This window comes from Arvicanthis niloticus, chromosome 1 (assembly GCF_011762505.2).
Source record: "Arvicanthis niloticus isolate mArvNil1 chromosome 1, mArvNil1.pat.X, whole genome shotgun sequence".
Lineage (NCBI taxonomy): Eukaryota > Metazoa > Chordata > Mammalia > Rodentia > Muridae > Arvicanthis > Arvicanthis niloticus.
Genome location: NC_047658.1, coordinates 114209511 through 114220982, shown reverse-complemented (window position 1 = coordinate 114220982; position 11472 = coordinate 114209511).

Below are 11472 nucleotides of genomic sequence, written 5' to 3'. Positions count from 1 at the left end.
ACCTCAGCTTCCTGAGCAGCTGGGATTGCAGCAGGTGTCACCATGCCAGGCTTAGAAGGAATTCCTTTGTTTGTTTGTTTGGGGGTGGGGAGGCTGTAGAGCTGAGTGTACTGGTTAGGTTTTTGTTTTTGCCAATTTGACATATGCTAGGGTCATCTGGTCATCTGGGAGGGGGGAACTTCAGCTGAGAAGATGTCCCCATCAGATTGGCTTCTAGGCTATTCTGTGAGAGCAACTGATTGATGTAGCAGATTGTCTGCACTGTATAAAAAAATAAACAAGCTGAGCAAGCCATCAAGAGCAAGCCAGTAAGCACCCTCCATCTTCTCTGCTTCAGCTCCTACCTCCAGTCCTGCCTGGACTTCCATCCATGACAGACTGACATGGAAATCCAAGTAACTCTTTCCTCCCCAGTCTGCTTTTGGTCCCAGTATTTATCACAATCCTAGGAACTGGAGCATCAAGGCTAACAAGCCCTGGTCCTGCTGCTTTGAGCTCTCCGATTATAAACATGCCCTGTCAGGCTTCATTTGGCAGGGGGTGGGTGTCAATTGCAGAAATAGCTCAGTGGTTAACAGCACTTCTGCTTTCAGAGAGGACCTAGGTTCAGACCCCAGCACCCAAGAGCCAGCTCACATGAATCTGTAACCAGGGATTTAACAGCCTTTTTTGGCCTTCTCAGGCACTGCTTGTGTGTGGCGCACAGACACATAAGTGGGCAACATACCCATACATGTAAAATAAACATGAATAAATCAACCACGACAGTGGTAGTAGCTGACAAAAAAAAAATAAAAATAAAAATAAAAATAAAAATAATGCCTGCATCTTCTTGGGATCCTTTCAGGAGCCAAGGTTGACAAAGTTTCCCAGAATAGGACCAGAGCACAGAAGAGTCATAGATCACCCGAACAGAAGCAGAAGCCTGAGCCCTTCTCTCCCTGAGCTGGAATACACTCTTAGAAAGAGTGCCAAGAACCCCACAGAGCTGTGGGATTGACTTGGGCTATCAGCTTCCCATGTGGTATCTTTCTTCATCCTTACCAAGCAGGGAATAGACAAGGACTGTTTGAGTCAGATGAAGGAAGGCTCAGCAGAATACGGGGGTGTCCAAAACCAGTGAGTAGGAGGGTTCAGAGCCTTCCCCAACAAGCTCAGTTCCCTGAAGTTGGGTCTGGAGTACAGACCTGAGGAGGGCTTCAGCCTTGGGGAGGCTAAAAGTCCTGTGTGGCCAACTGTGGTCATTGCCACTGATGTCCACGAGAGGGCGCATGATGTCTGAGGAGTTGTCACTACCAGCCTTCTACACAGAGGAACAAGCCAAAGGCAAATAAGTTATTAAGTGATAGTGGTGTGTGTGTGTGTGTGAATCAAGCATAAATATAATTTTTTAAATATTTATTTAATGTATATGAGTACACTGTAACTGTCTTCAGACACATCAGAAGAGGGCAGCAGATCCCATTACAAATGGTTGTGAGCCACCATGTGGTTGCTGGGAATTGAACTCAGGACCTCTAGAAGAGCAGTCAGTGCTCTTAACCACTGAGCCATCTCTCCAACCCAATTTTCTTATTTTTTTTTTTTTTTGTTTTTGAGACAAGGTCTCACTGTATAGCCCAGGCTGACCTCAGACTCAAGGCATCCACTTATCTTTGCCTCTGGAATGCTGAGATTAAAGGTCCACACCACACTACCAGGACTGCCACCCCCCTTTTAAAAAAATATTTATTTATGTATTTTATGTATATGAGTCAGATCCCATGATGAATGTTTGTGAGCTACATGTGGTTGCTGGGAATTAACTCAGGACTCTGGAAGAGCAGCTAGTTCTTTTATCCACTGGCCTGTCTCTTCAGCCCTCCCTCCCCAAAAAATGAATCCTTAAGAAAGATTTTAAAAAAAAAAAAAGAAGAAAAGATGGTTTTGGACTTAGGAAACAGGTTGCAAAAATACTTCGGCACATTATGTGGCTTTTAAAACCAAGAAACACACAGGATGAGTTTGCTGCCGCATACGATGTTTTGACATTGTTTTCAAGCAAGAACACATTGCTTATTAAACACAACACAATCTGGAACAAATGGAATTGTGGGGCACACTGGGCTGAGCCAGAGCTCAGCTGTGCAGGCCAGTCCTGCCAGGAGGGAGATGAGGAGAAGAGTAGGAGGCGTTACTATGCATGAAATGGAGGTTGTTGGGGGGCTGCTTTAGGAATAGGAAGTGTCTCTGATTGGCTGTGGTTCATTTGCTGAGGGTAAAGATGAGGCTATCATTGGAGATGTTCAGGTGAGATCAGAGGCTTGGAGGGTAGGGTGGGGCTGGTGACTGGTCTCAGAACACATACTGATGCTCCTGCTCGGAGCATGGGAGGAAGTGTTGGTGAGCAACAGATGGGCAAAGCTATGTAGTTTGGGAGAGTTCTAGATACTTGCAGTGGGGAGAGCTGGGTTGGGGGTTGGATGGGGAAGAGAATAGGGTCTGAGATGGCCTGGAGGTGTCCTGCCTTGGCCAGAAGCTGGCTCAAAAGCCTTCTGCTGACAGCCTTTCACTTCCCACAGCCCACTGCGAGTGCCCATGGGCAGTGTGTCCAGCCAGCCCCCTGACACCCCTCTCCCCACACTGAGCATACTCCAGCCCCCCACTACCCACCTTTGTTCTTTACACCACCTTTTTGCTCTTCAAAGCCTTCAATTTTCTCACCAAGAAAGCGAGCCCACTAGCAGCTGACACATCCTCAGAAAAGGGGTTGGAAAGGAGAGGAAGTGCACACTGGCTCCCACTCAATCTCCTGAGCTGCCAGGGCAGTGGGTTCGGGTAAGCCTGGTGTCCATGACTTTTCCTGGGGATTCTACCCACAGACAACCTCTGAAGGAATGATTCCATCAAGCTGGAGGGGTTTGTTGTTTTTTGTCTTTTGGGTTTTTATTTTGTTTTTGCTTTTTTTTTTCCTGAGAGAAATAACTAGTAGTTGGATGAGTAGGGAGATGGGGGGGGGGATCTATGAGGACTTGGGGAGAGAGAATATGATTAAAATACAGTGTATGAAAAAGTGAGCCAGGCAGTGGTGGTGCATACCTTTAATCCTAGCACTCAAGGCAGAGGCAGGAGGATCTCTTTGAGTTCAAGGACAGCCTGGTCTAGACAACAGCCTGAAAAAACAAAAAACCAGACCAACACAAACAAAATTAAACACATTTAAATATCATTACATAATTTTTCTGTTTCGTTTCCTCCTTCAAACATCCCTCCTCATACACCCCTCTCATTCAAATTCATGGCCGCTATTTCTGCAACTGTGGTGACATATATGTGTATATGTACACACACACACACACACACACACACACACACACACACACAAACCTAAGTACAAGTGAGGAATTGAATTGGAGTTACCTATAGGAGTATCTTATCTTATGGGCAGCTCTGCCGCCTCCCTGAGCAATTGTTAACTTCATCCCTGGCGAAGGTGGCACCACATGCTTACAGCCTTGTGGTCCACTCTGCTGTCGGCCTTCTGCGAGGGACTGTTAGCGACCTAACCTTGTGAGGGTCTTTTTCAGATCAGCACAAGTTAGTCACTTATCTTATCAGGTATAGGGAACGTGTAGCAATGTTGAGGGACTTGGCTTTTTCCCTCCTCTGTGGAGAGCTTTGGGGGCCGCTTCTAGAAACTTGGTAGGAGTTTGACATTGGGTGAGGACAGGGAAGCAGGCTCAGAGAAGAAATTTACATTTGGCCTAATGCGGCTGAGGAATATGGATTTTTTTTTTTTAATCTTAGACATCCTGATAAGCTCCTAGAATCAGTGATCGAGGGACTTTGTTTATTGACTTGTTTGTTCCTTAACCTAGAACTGACATTATTTGTATGTACTTAAAATGGTATAAAGCAGACTGGGAAAAATAAACCGGCTTCAGCTTCAGAACTGGCTGGGGTCTTATTATAGTGTTGTTTAATTGTCTTTTTCTTTTCAATCCTTGCTCTCTCCCTGGAGAACCCACTGACTGACTGAGCTGGCTTGAGTCTAAGGGATTAAACTCAAGCTTGAGTTTAAACAAGTGTGTTTACTGAGCCATCTCACCAGCCTAACTAATCACAGTTTGTTGATTTACTTTTTAAAAAAATATTATTTACTTAATGTATGTGAGTACACTGTAGTTGTCTTCAGACACACCAGAAGAGGGCATCGGATCCCATTACAGATGGTTGTGAGCCACCATGTGGTTGCTGGGAATTGAACTCAGGACCTCTGGAAGAGCAGTCAGTGCTCTTAACCGCTGAGCGGTCTCTCCAGTCCAGTTTGTTGATTTCAAGATGGTAATAGCCATGTTATGCTCAGAGGATAAGAATTTTAGATATCTGAAAAGAATGATGTGAAAGGCCAGCAAGGCGGCTCAGTGGATGAAAGGCACGTGCTGCTAATCCTGACGACCAGAGTTCAATCCCTGGGCCCCTGATGAGAGAAAGGAGAGAACAACTCTTGAAGGTTTTTTTTTTTTTTTTGACCCATAAATACAGTGGCACATGTGTCTACACACATACAAACACACATGCAAATTAATGTGTATATATAAAAATATTTAATATATATAGATTAAGGGCTGGAGGGATGGCTCAGTGGTTGAGAGCACCGACTGCTCTTCCAGAAGTCCTGAGTTCAATTCCCAACAACCACATGGTGTCTTACAACCATCTGTAATGGGATCTGATGCCCTCTTCTGGTGTGTCTGAAGACAGTGACAGTGTACTCTCATATATAAAAAATAAATAAATGATACTTAAAAAATACATATATATATTAAGATATTTAATAAATACTAAAGAGTAAATAAAGGCTGTGGAAACAGAGCAAAGGACAAGGGTGCCTCCTATCCCCAGCCCAGAAAAGGTGCTGGGAAGTTTTGGAGTCATCAGGTTCCCAGGCTAGCCTTGAAGCTAAGATGGACCACCCAAATCCCAGGTGTCCCTGGGCCAGGGCAAACGAGAGACAAACACATAGTGCTGGGCCTGTTTCTGCCCATCTGGATCCAAGCCAGATAGAGATCACAGTGGCCTTTATCTACATGAAGGCCAGGTCCCAAGCTGCACACAGTGAGTCTACTTCTTCTCTGCTAAGGACACGACAGATATCACCAGCTCTCCCGGAGGTAAGATAAGCCCAGATGCTCTGAGCACATCAACATGGTGATGGCTCATGGCAGTTGGTACAGATGTCAGTTTAGGACCCTAAGTGGGCTCATGAGACTTCCTGGAGAAGAAGGTGTAGGGGACCTTGGACACCTCAAGACCAAGTTGTCAGCACAAAGGAGATTTATCTGTCCCAGGCAGACAAAGACAGGGAGGACAAGGAAGAAGGGAACAAGGGGGAGGGCAGGAAGTGGCTAAGGGAGATAGGAAAGGGTTATTTGTCCTGGGGTTTGGGGAGGAAGGCCTCTGGATAGAGTGGAGACAGATGTGGCCCACAGGCAACTGGTGGTTTATAAAGGTAAAATGGAAAATCCTGAGTTAGAATGAAGTTTAATTTTGACTGGGCATGTTAATAGGTGAGCCAAAGGAGGCTTTTTTTGTTTGTTTGTTTTTTGTTTTTGTTTTGTTTTTCGAGACAGGGTTTCTCTGTGTAGCCCTGGCTGTCCTGGAACTCACTCTATAGACCAGGCTGGCCTCAAACTCAGAAATCCACCTGCCTCTGCCTCCCAAGTGCTGGAATTAAAGGCATGCGCCACCACCGCCCAGCCAAAGGAGGCTTTTGATTATTGGACTTGAATACTCTGATGGCTGACCTTGGTTGTCAGCCTTGGGAGGAGGAAGTAGCCAAATAGGGGAATAGACCTTGGTGGCTATCTGAAGAACGTAATCTAAGGTTTTTTAGCAAGAAAGAGGGCTGTGGAGAAGGGTAAGGGCTGCCAGAGCCATGTCTGTGAGCCAGCCGGAGTCTCTTCAGAAGGCACCTCTGAAGTGAAACTGGAGGGTTCTTTGGAAAGTCAGTTCTGTTGGATGGTGTTTTGCTGGGGCCAACACGTGAAGGAACGTTTCGTTGAAGCAGACGCAGGTGAAAGGCTAAGGCAGACTCGTGAAGGAATGTTTTGCTTTAGCAGAATATTCTTTCACCTGTGTCTACTTCAGCAAAACATTCCTTCCCATGTTTGCTCCAGAAAAACACCATCTAACACAACTGACTTTCCGAAAGAGCCTCCAGTTTCCACTTCATACCTCAGAGAGACTCACATGAGAAGACTGGCAAAGTCATCACAGTGGGGAACAAGAGGTGGGCGCTCACAAAAGCACTGGAGTGCATGTCCTTAGGGCCAGGTCCCAATCTCTTCATGGTACCAGCTATCCACCCGGCCTTACTTCCCAAGTCTCCTGCCCAACCCGCTTTTTGGAACAGAATAGGGTTTATTCAGGGCATGAGGAGGGGACTTGAGAGAGTAGATGTAGAGAAAGGCAGAGAGAGAGAGAGATGAGAGAGAGAGAGAGAGAGAGAGAGAGAGAGAGAGAGAGAGAGAGAGAGAGACGGAGTAGGCTGGCCATGAGCACGTGGAGAGGAGTAGGAGGGGGATCTGGGGAGAAAAGGGAAGAAGGGAGAGCAAGAGCACCCCTTTTATTTTTTAATTTTTGAGAAGTTGGTATGTAGACTAGGCTAGCCTTGAATTCACAGATCTGCCTACCACTAAATCCCGAGTGCTAGGCTTGCACCAAGGCTGGCTTGGTTCGTATTTATCCACACCTGCTCACTCTCTGGCTTGATTTCGTTTACTTGATGTTTAATTGCACATTTTTATGTGGTGCAGTGTTCTAGTTGATATAGGGCTATATTATTCAGCAATGATTAAATTAAGGTAATTAACAGGCTCAGCACTTCCGTCATTTCTTGGTTGTGACACCATTCAGATAGCCCCTTTGTAATTCGCTTTGTTTTCTTCCTTTTTACTTAAAAAGTTTAAAATGTATTTGTTTTGCAACATGGCCTGACTATGTAGACTAGCCTGGCTTGGAAGTTCTATGTAGATTAGGCTAACCTCAAACTCATGGAGATCCTCCTGCCTTTGCCTCTTGATTAAAGGAGGGATTAAAGATGCATACTACCACATCTGAGTCTTTCCTTCTTTTCTTTATTTTTTTTTAAAAAGATTTATTTATTTTCTGTATATGAGTACACCATTGCTCTCTTCAGACACACCAGAAAAGGTCATTGGACCCCATTTCAGATGGTTGTGAGCCACCATATGGTTGCTGGGAATTGAACTCAGGGCCTCTGGAAGAGCAGTTAGTGCTCTAAACACTGAGCCACCTCTCTACCTCCTTTTATTTTTTTAAAGGCAAGGAAATGCTTGCTATCTTTCCAGCCCTGGCTCTTTCTTTTTTTTAAATTGAAGATTTGGGGCTGGTGAGATGGCTCAGCAACCACATGGTGGCCCACAACCATCTGTAATGGAATCAGATGTCCTCTTTTGGTGTGTCTGAAGACAGCTGTAGTGTACTCATATACATAAAATACATACATACATACATACATACATACTTTTAAAAAAGAATTCTTAGCTGTTAGAGCTTCTTGATCCAATGACTTTTGGTGTTGATTGATGCTTGGATTTATTGAGATATAAAAAAGCCGGCTGAGGGGCGGAACACGGCTAGCAGAGTGAGGGGAGAAGACAGTTGGTGACAGTTGAGCAAGGAGAAGCTTAGCTGAGCAATCATTATAGTTTGGAGCTGCTGGTACTGGGAAAACTGGGAAAAGAGACTGTTCAAGCAGACTGTTGGGAACTGAGGAAGGAATGGTTGGGAGAAATGTTTGAAGGAGCTGGGCTGGGAACTGGAAGGGGACTGGCAGAGAGTTAAGAGAACTGGTTACTGTTCTGAAATAGCTAGCTGTTTTACAGGAGTGTATTATTGTGTTTCGGTTTGAGAAGTCCTGGCTGCCTTGAATGGTCTGTAAGGGTAGGTGCATGTGAGTCCAGAGGCCCACAGAGGACTGAGGTGGTCAGGCCCTTGGCATGGGGAGTGGATGAAATCCTGAGTGTGTATAGAATGGCATTGACATGAGCAAGGCCATGTAGAGGACTCCAATGCCCCAGACCCATGGAAATGCAAGGCCTTTCCTGGGTCAGGCTCAGAGGAATGGCAAAGCCTCCCCTGGGCTGAATGTGTATATTGGTGAGTGGTCCACCTTTGGCTAATCCAAGTGCATGCAGAGAGTGTCATCTACTGCTTCCTTGATCCAGATGTTGACACTGTATGCAGAATTGTCCACTATGGTTTTCTCCTGTGTGGGAAAACTCTGATAATTAAAGTTAAAGTCCACCAGGACTAGATGGCCTCTGAGCACAGCACAAAATGGGAGATTCCCTTGTTAGTAGGTTTTCTCCTTCTCTGACCATGTCTGGGGAATTCTAAGCACCCCCTCGCTTCTACCTGTGAAAAGTCACAGTAGCATAAAAACCTAGAGTTCTCCATGCTAATAATGATAGGCCAATGAGCTTCCCTTCCTGGGCATTCCTTCCTGGTGCACCCTAGTAAGGTGCATGCAATTACATTAGCCATCAGATAAAGCATTTTGAATGAACAGGGACCATCGTTTTTCTTTTCATCAAGGATCAACAACTAGGGGGCAGGGGAGGGTTGGGAGGGGAAGGTCTTCGTTGTAAAGAGCCCCCTAGCCTAAACCTCCCAGAAAGCCATCTGTCTTTCAGCCAGCCACTCTATTCTCCACACTCATTCAGAACCAAACTGGGTTGCGTTCCTTCAGGGGCTCTGGTTTTCCCTTCCTGACTGGCACATGGACATCCAGAGGGGAAGCTTGGACCTGGGACCCCTATGCCCAACTCCCAGTAGTATCCTGGCATCTGGGTACAAGGAGCTTGGGAACCACAGCAATCCCCACTTCGGACTCCACTGTTTCCCGTCTGGAAAGACACTGCTGAGCACCCCCGTTATGGACTGAGTAGTGTGCCCAGGCCACTCCAGCCACCCCGGCAGAGAGGCAGACATGCACCCCAGCACTTCTCCTAGATGACCCCTACAGAGACTTCCTGGGGTCAGGAAGGTTAGACCTGTCTCCCTCTCATTTGGTGCATAGTTTGGGTGTGTTGTTAGGGTGTCTCCATCAGAGAGTTTGGGCTTGGCTACATCCGGGCTCTGAGTAACAGTGGTAGAAAGAGTGCCAGAAGTTTGCCTCTAATAGTAAGAGGAAGAAAACCCAATTTCTTTCCATTGTGGATTTGTGTTGATGGGTATGCGCACGTGTACACGTGCTTGTGAAGGCCAGAGGGCAGCATCGTCTGGGGTACCTCATCAAGCCTGGAGTGCTCCAATTTGGCTAGAACAGGATTGCCACTAAGCTCCAGGGATTGGGTTTACATGTGAGTTTCTAGCCCCCTATTATGCTTCTAGTTCAACTCTACCGCCTTAGACAGCACACCTAACATTGGGTCTACAACGATTGCTGTATGTTCTTTCTTTTTTATCTTTTTTTTTTTTTTGGTTTTTCGAGACAAGGTTTCTCTGTGTAGTCCTGGCTGTCCTGGAACTCACTCTGTAGACCAGGCTGGCCTCGAACTCAGAAATCTGCCTGCCTCTGCCTCCCAAGTGCTGGGATTAAAGGCGTGCACCACTACTGCCCGGCTGCTTTTTTTCTTTACGCATTTATTTGGTGTTTTGAGACAAGGTCTCCCATAGCACAGTTTAAGTGAACTCACTATGTGGCTGCGGAACTCACTATGTGGTTGCGGATAGATGACCTAGAATTCCTAATCCTTGTCTCCACTACTACACCCATCTCCTTACTACCTAGGCTTATTTCTGTGCATAGATAACAGACTATTCTCAGGACTGTCCCATATGCATTTGAAAAGAATATTTTCCTATGTTGATTATTTTGTTTGTTTTAAATGTATGTGAGCACACTGTAGCTGTCTTCAGACACACCAGAAAAGGGATTCTTATCCCATTGCAGATGGTTGTGAGCCACCATGTGGATATTGAACTCAGGACCTTTGGAAGAATAGTCAGTGCTTTTAACCGCTGAGCCATCTCTCCAACCCTTTTTGTTTTGTTTTTCAAGATAGAAATTTTCTGTATAGCCCTGGCTGTCCTGGAATTGGCCTTGAACTCAGAGATTTGCCTGCCTCTGCCTCCCAAGTGCTGGCACTAAAGGTTTGCCCCACCATTGTCTGGCATTTCTATCTTTTATTTTTAAAGAGCTCCATGGTCTAGGGGTGCAGGTAGAGGATTTATGGAAGACCTGCATTTAATCCCCAGCATCAAGTAAACCAGGCTTGTTGGTACACGCCTGTAACCCCAGCAGGTAATTATTCAGGTAATAGGATCAGAAGACTGGCTAAGCAAGATGGCTCCATGGGGGGTTGAGATGGAGGGGGGAGAGGTATTTGCTGCCAACTCTGATCACTTTAGTTTGGTCCTTAGAACTCGTGTATGGAACAAGAGAGTCTTGCAAGTTGTCTTCTGATCTCTACAGACATGGTGTGAGACACACGAACCCACACATGTACACAAAATGCACATGTGCACATGCTCAGGATAAATACAAGAATGTAATAGCAATGTTAAGTTCAGCGTCATCCTCAGGTGTATGCTGTGCTTGAGGTCAGCCTAAGGTTCTTGAGACTGTCTCAAAAAACACGCTTTTCTTTCATCACATAATAGAACGTTAAGTTTGGCTATCAGAGGGCCATGAGAAACATTTCTGGAAAAAGTGGCTTAGTTCCTGGCTTTGCTATTTTCTTCCTGCTAGCTCAGTTCAGTGACCAGGGCATCTTCCAGCTCCAAGGTCCTGCAGGACACTGTGGCCAGTACCCATGCTCATCTTGGAGATACGGAGGGCTTCTAGACATACATTCCAGCTTAGGGTTATGTTGCTATGATGGAACATCATGATCAAAAGCAACCTGAAGAGCAGTGTTTATCTGGCTTACACATCCCAAGTCATAGTCCATTGAGGAAAGCCAAGGCAGGACTCAAACCAGGTAGGAACCTGGAGGCAGGAGCTGACACAGAGGCCATGGAGGGGTGCTGCTTACTGGCTTGCTCCTCATGCCTTGTTCAGCTTGTTTTCTTATAGAACCAATACCACCACCTAGGGGTACCCACCATGGGCTGGGCTGGCCCTTTTCCATCAAACACTGATTAAGAAAATGAACTATATCTCCTTCTTCAGTTGCTAATTAAGATGCTTTATAGGCCTATGTACAGCCTTTTCTTTTTTAAAGGATTTATTTATTTATTTATTTATTTTTGGTTTTTCGAGACAGGGTTTCTCTGTATACCACTGGCTGTCCTGGAACTCACTCTGTAGACCAGGCTGGCCTCAAACTCAGGAATTCTGCCTCTGCCTCCCAAGTGCTGGGATTAAAGGCGTGTGTGGCATCTTACAGCCTTTACTCTTATTGACATTAGAACCACATTCATAGGTTCCCTGCAGGTATTTGGATGGCAACATCTTGAGTA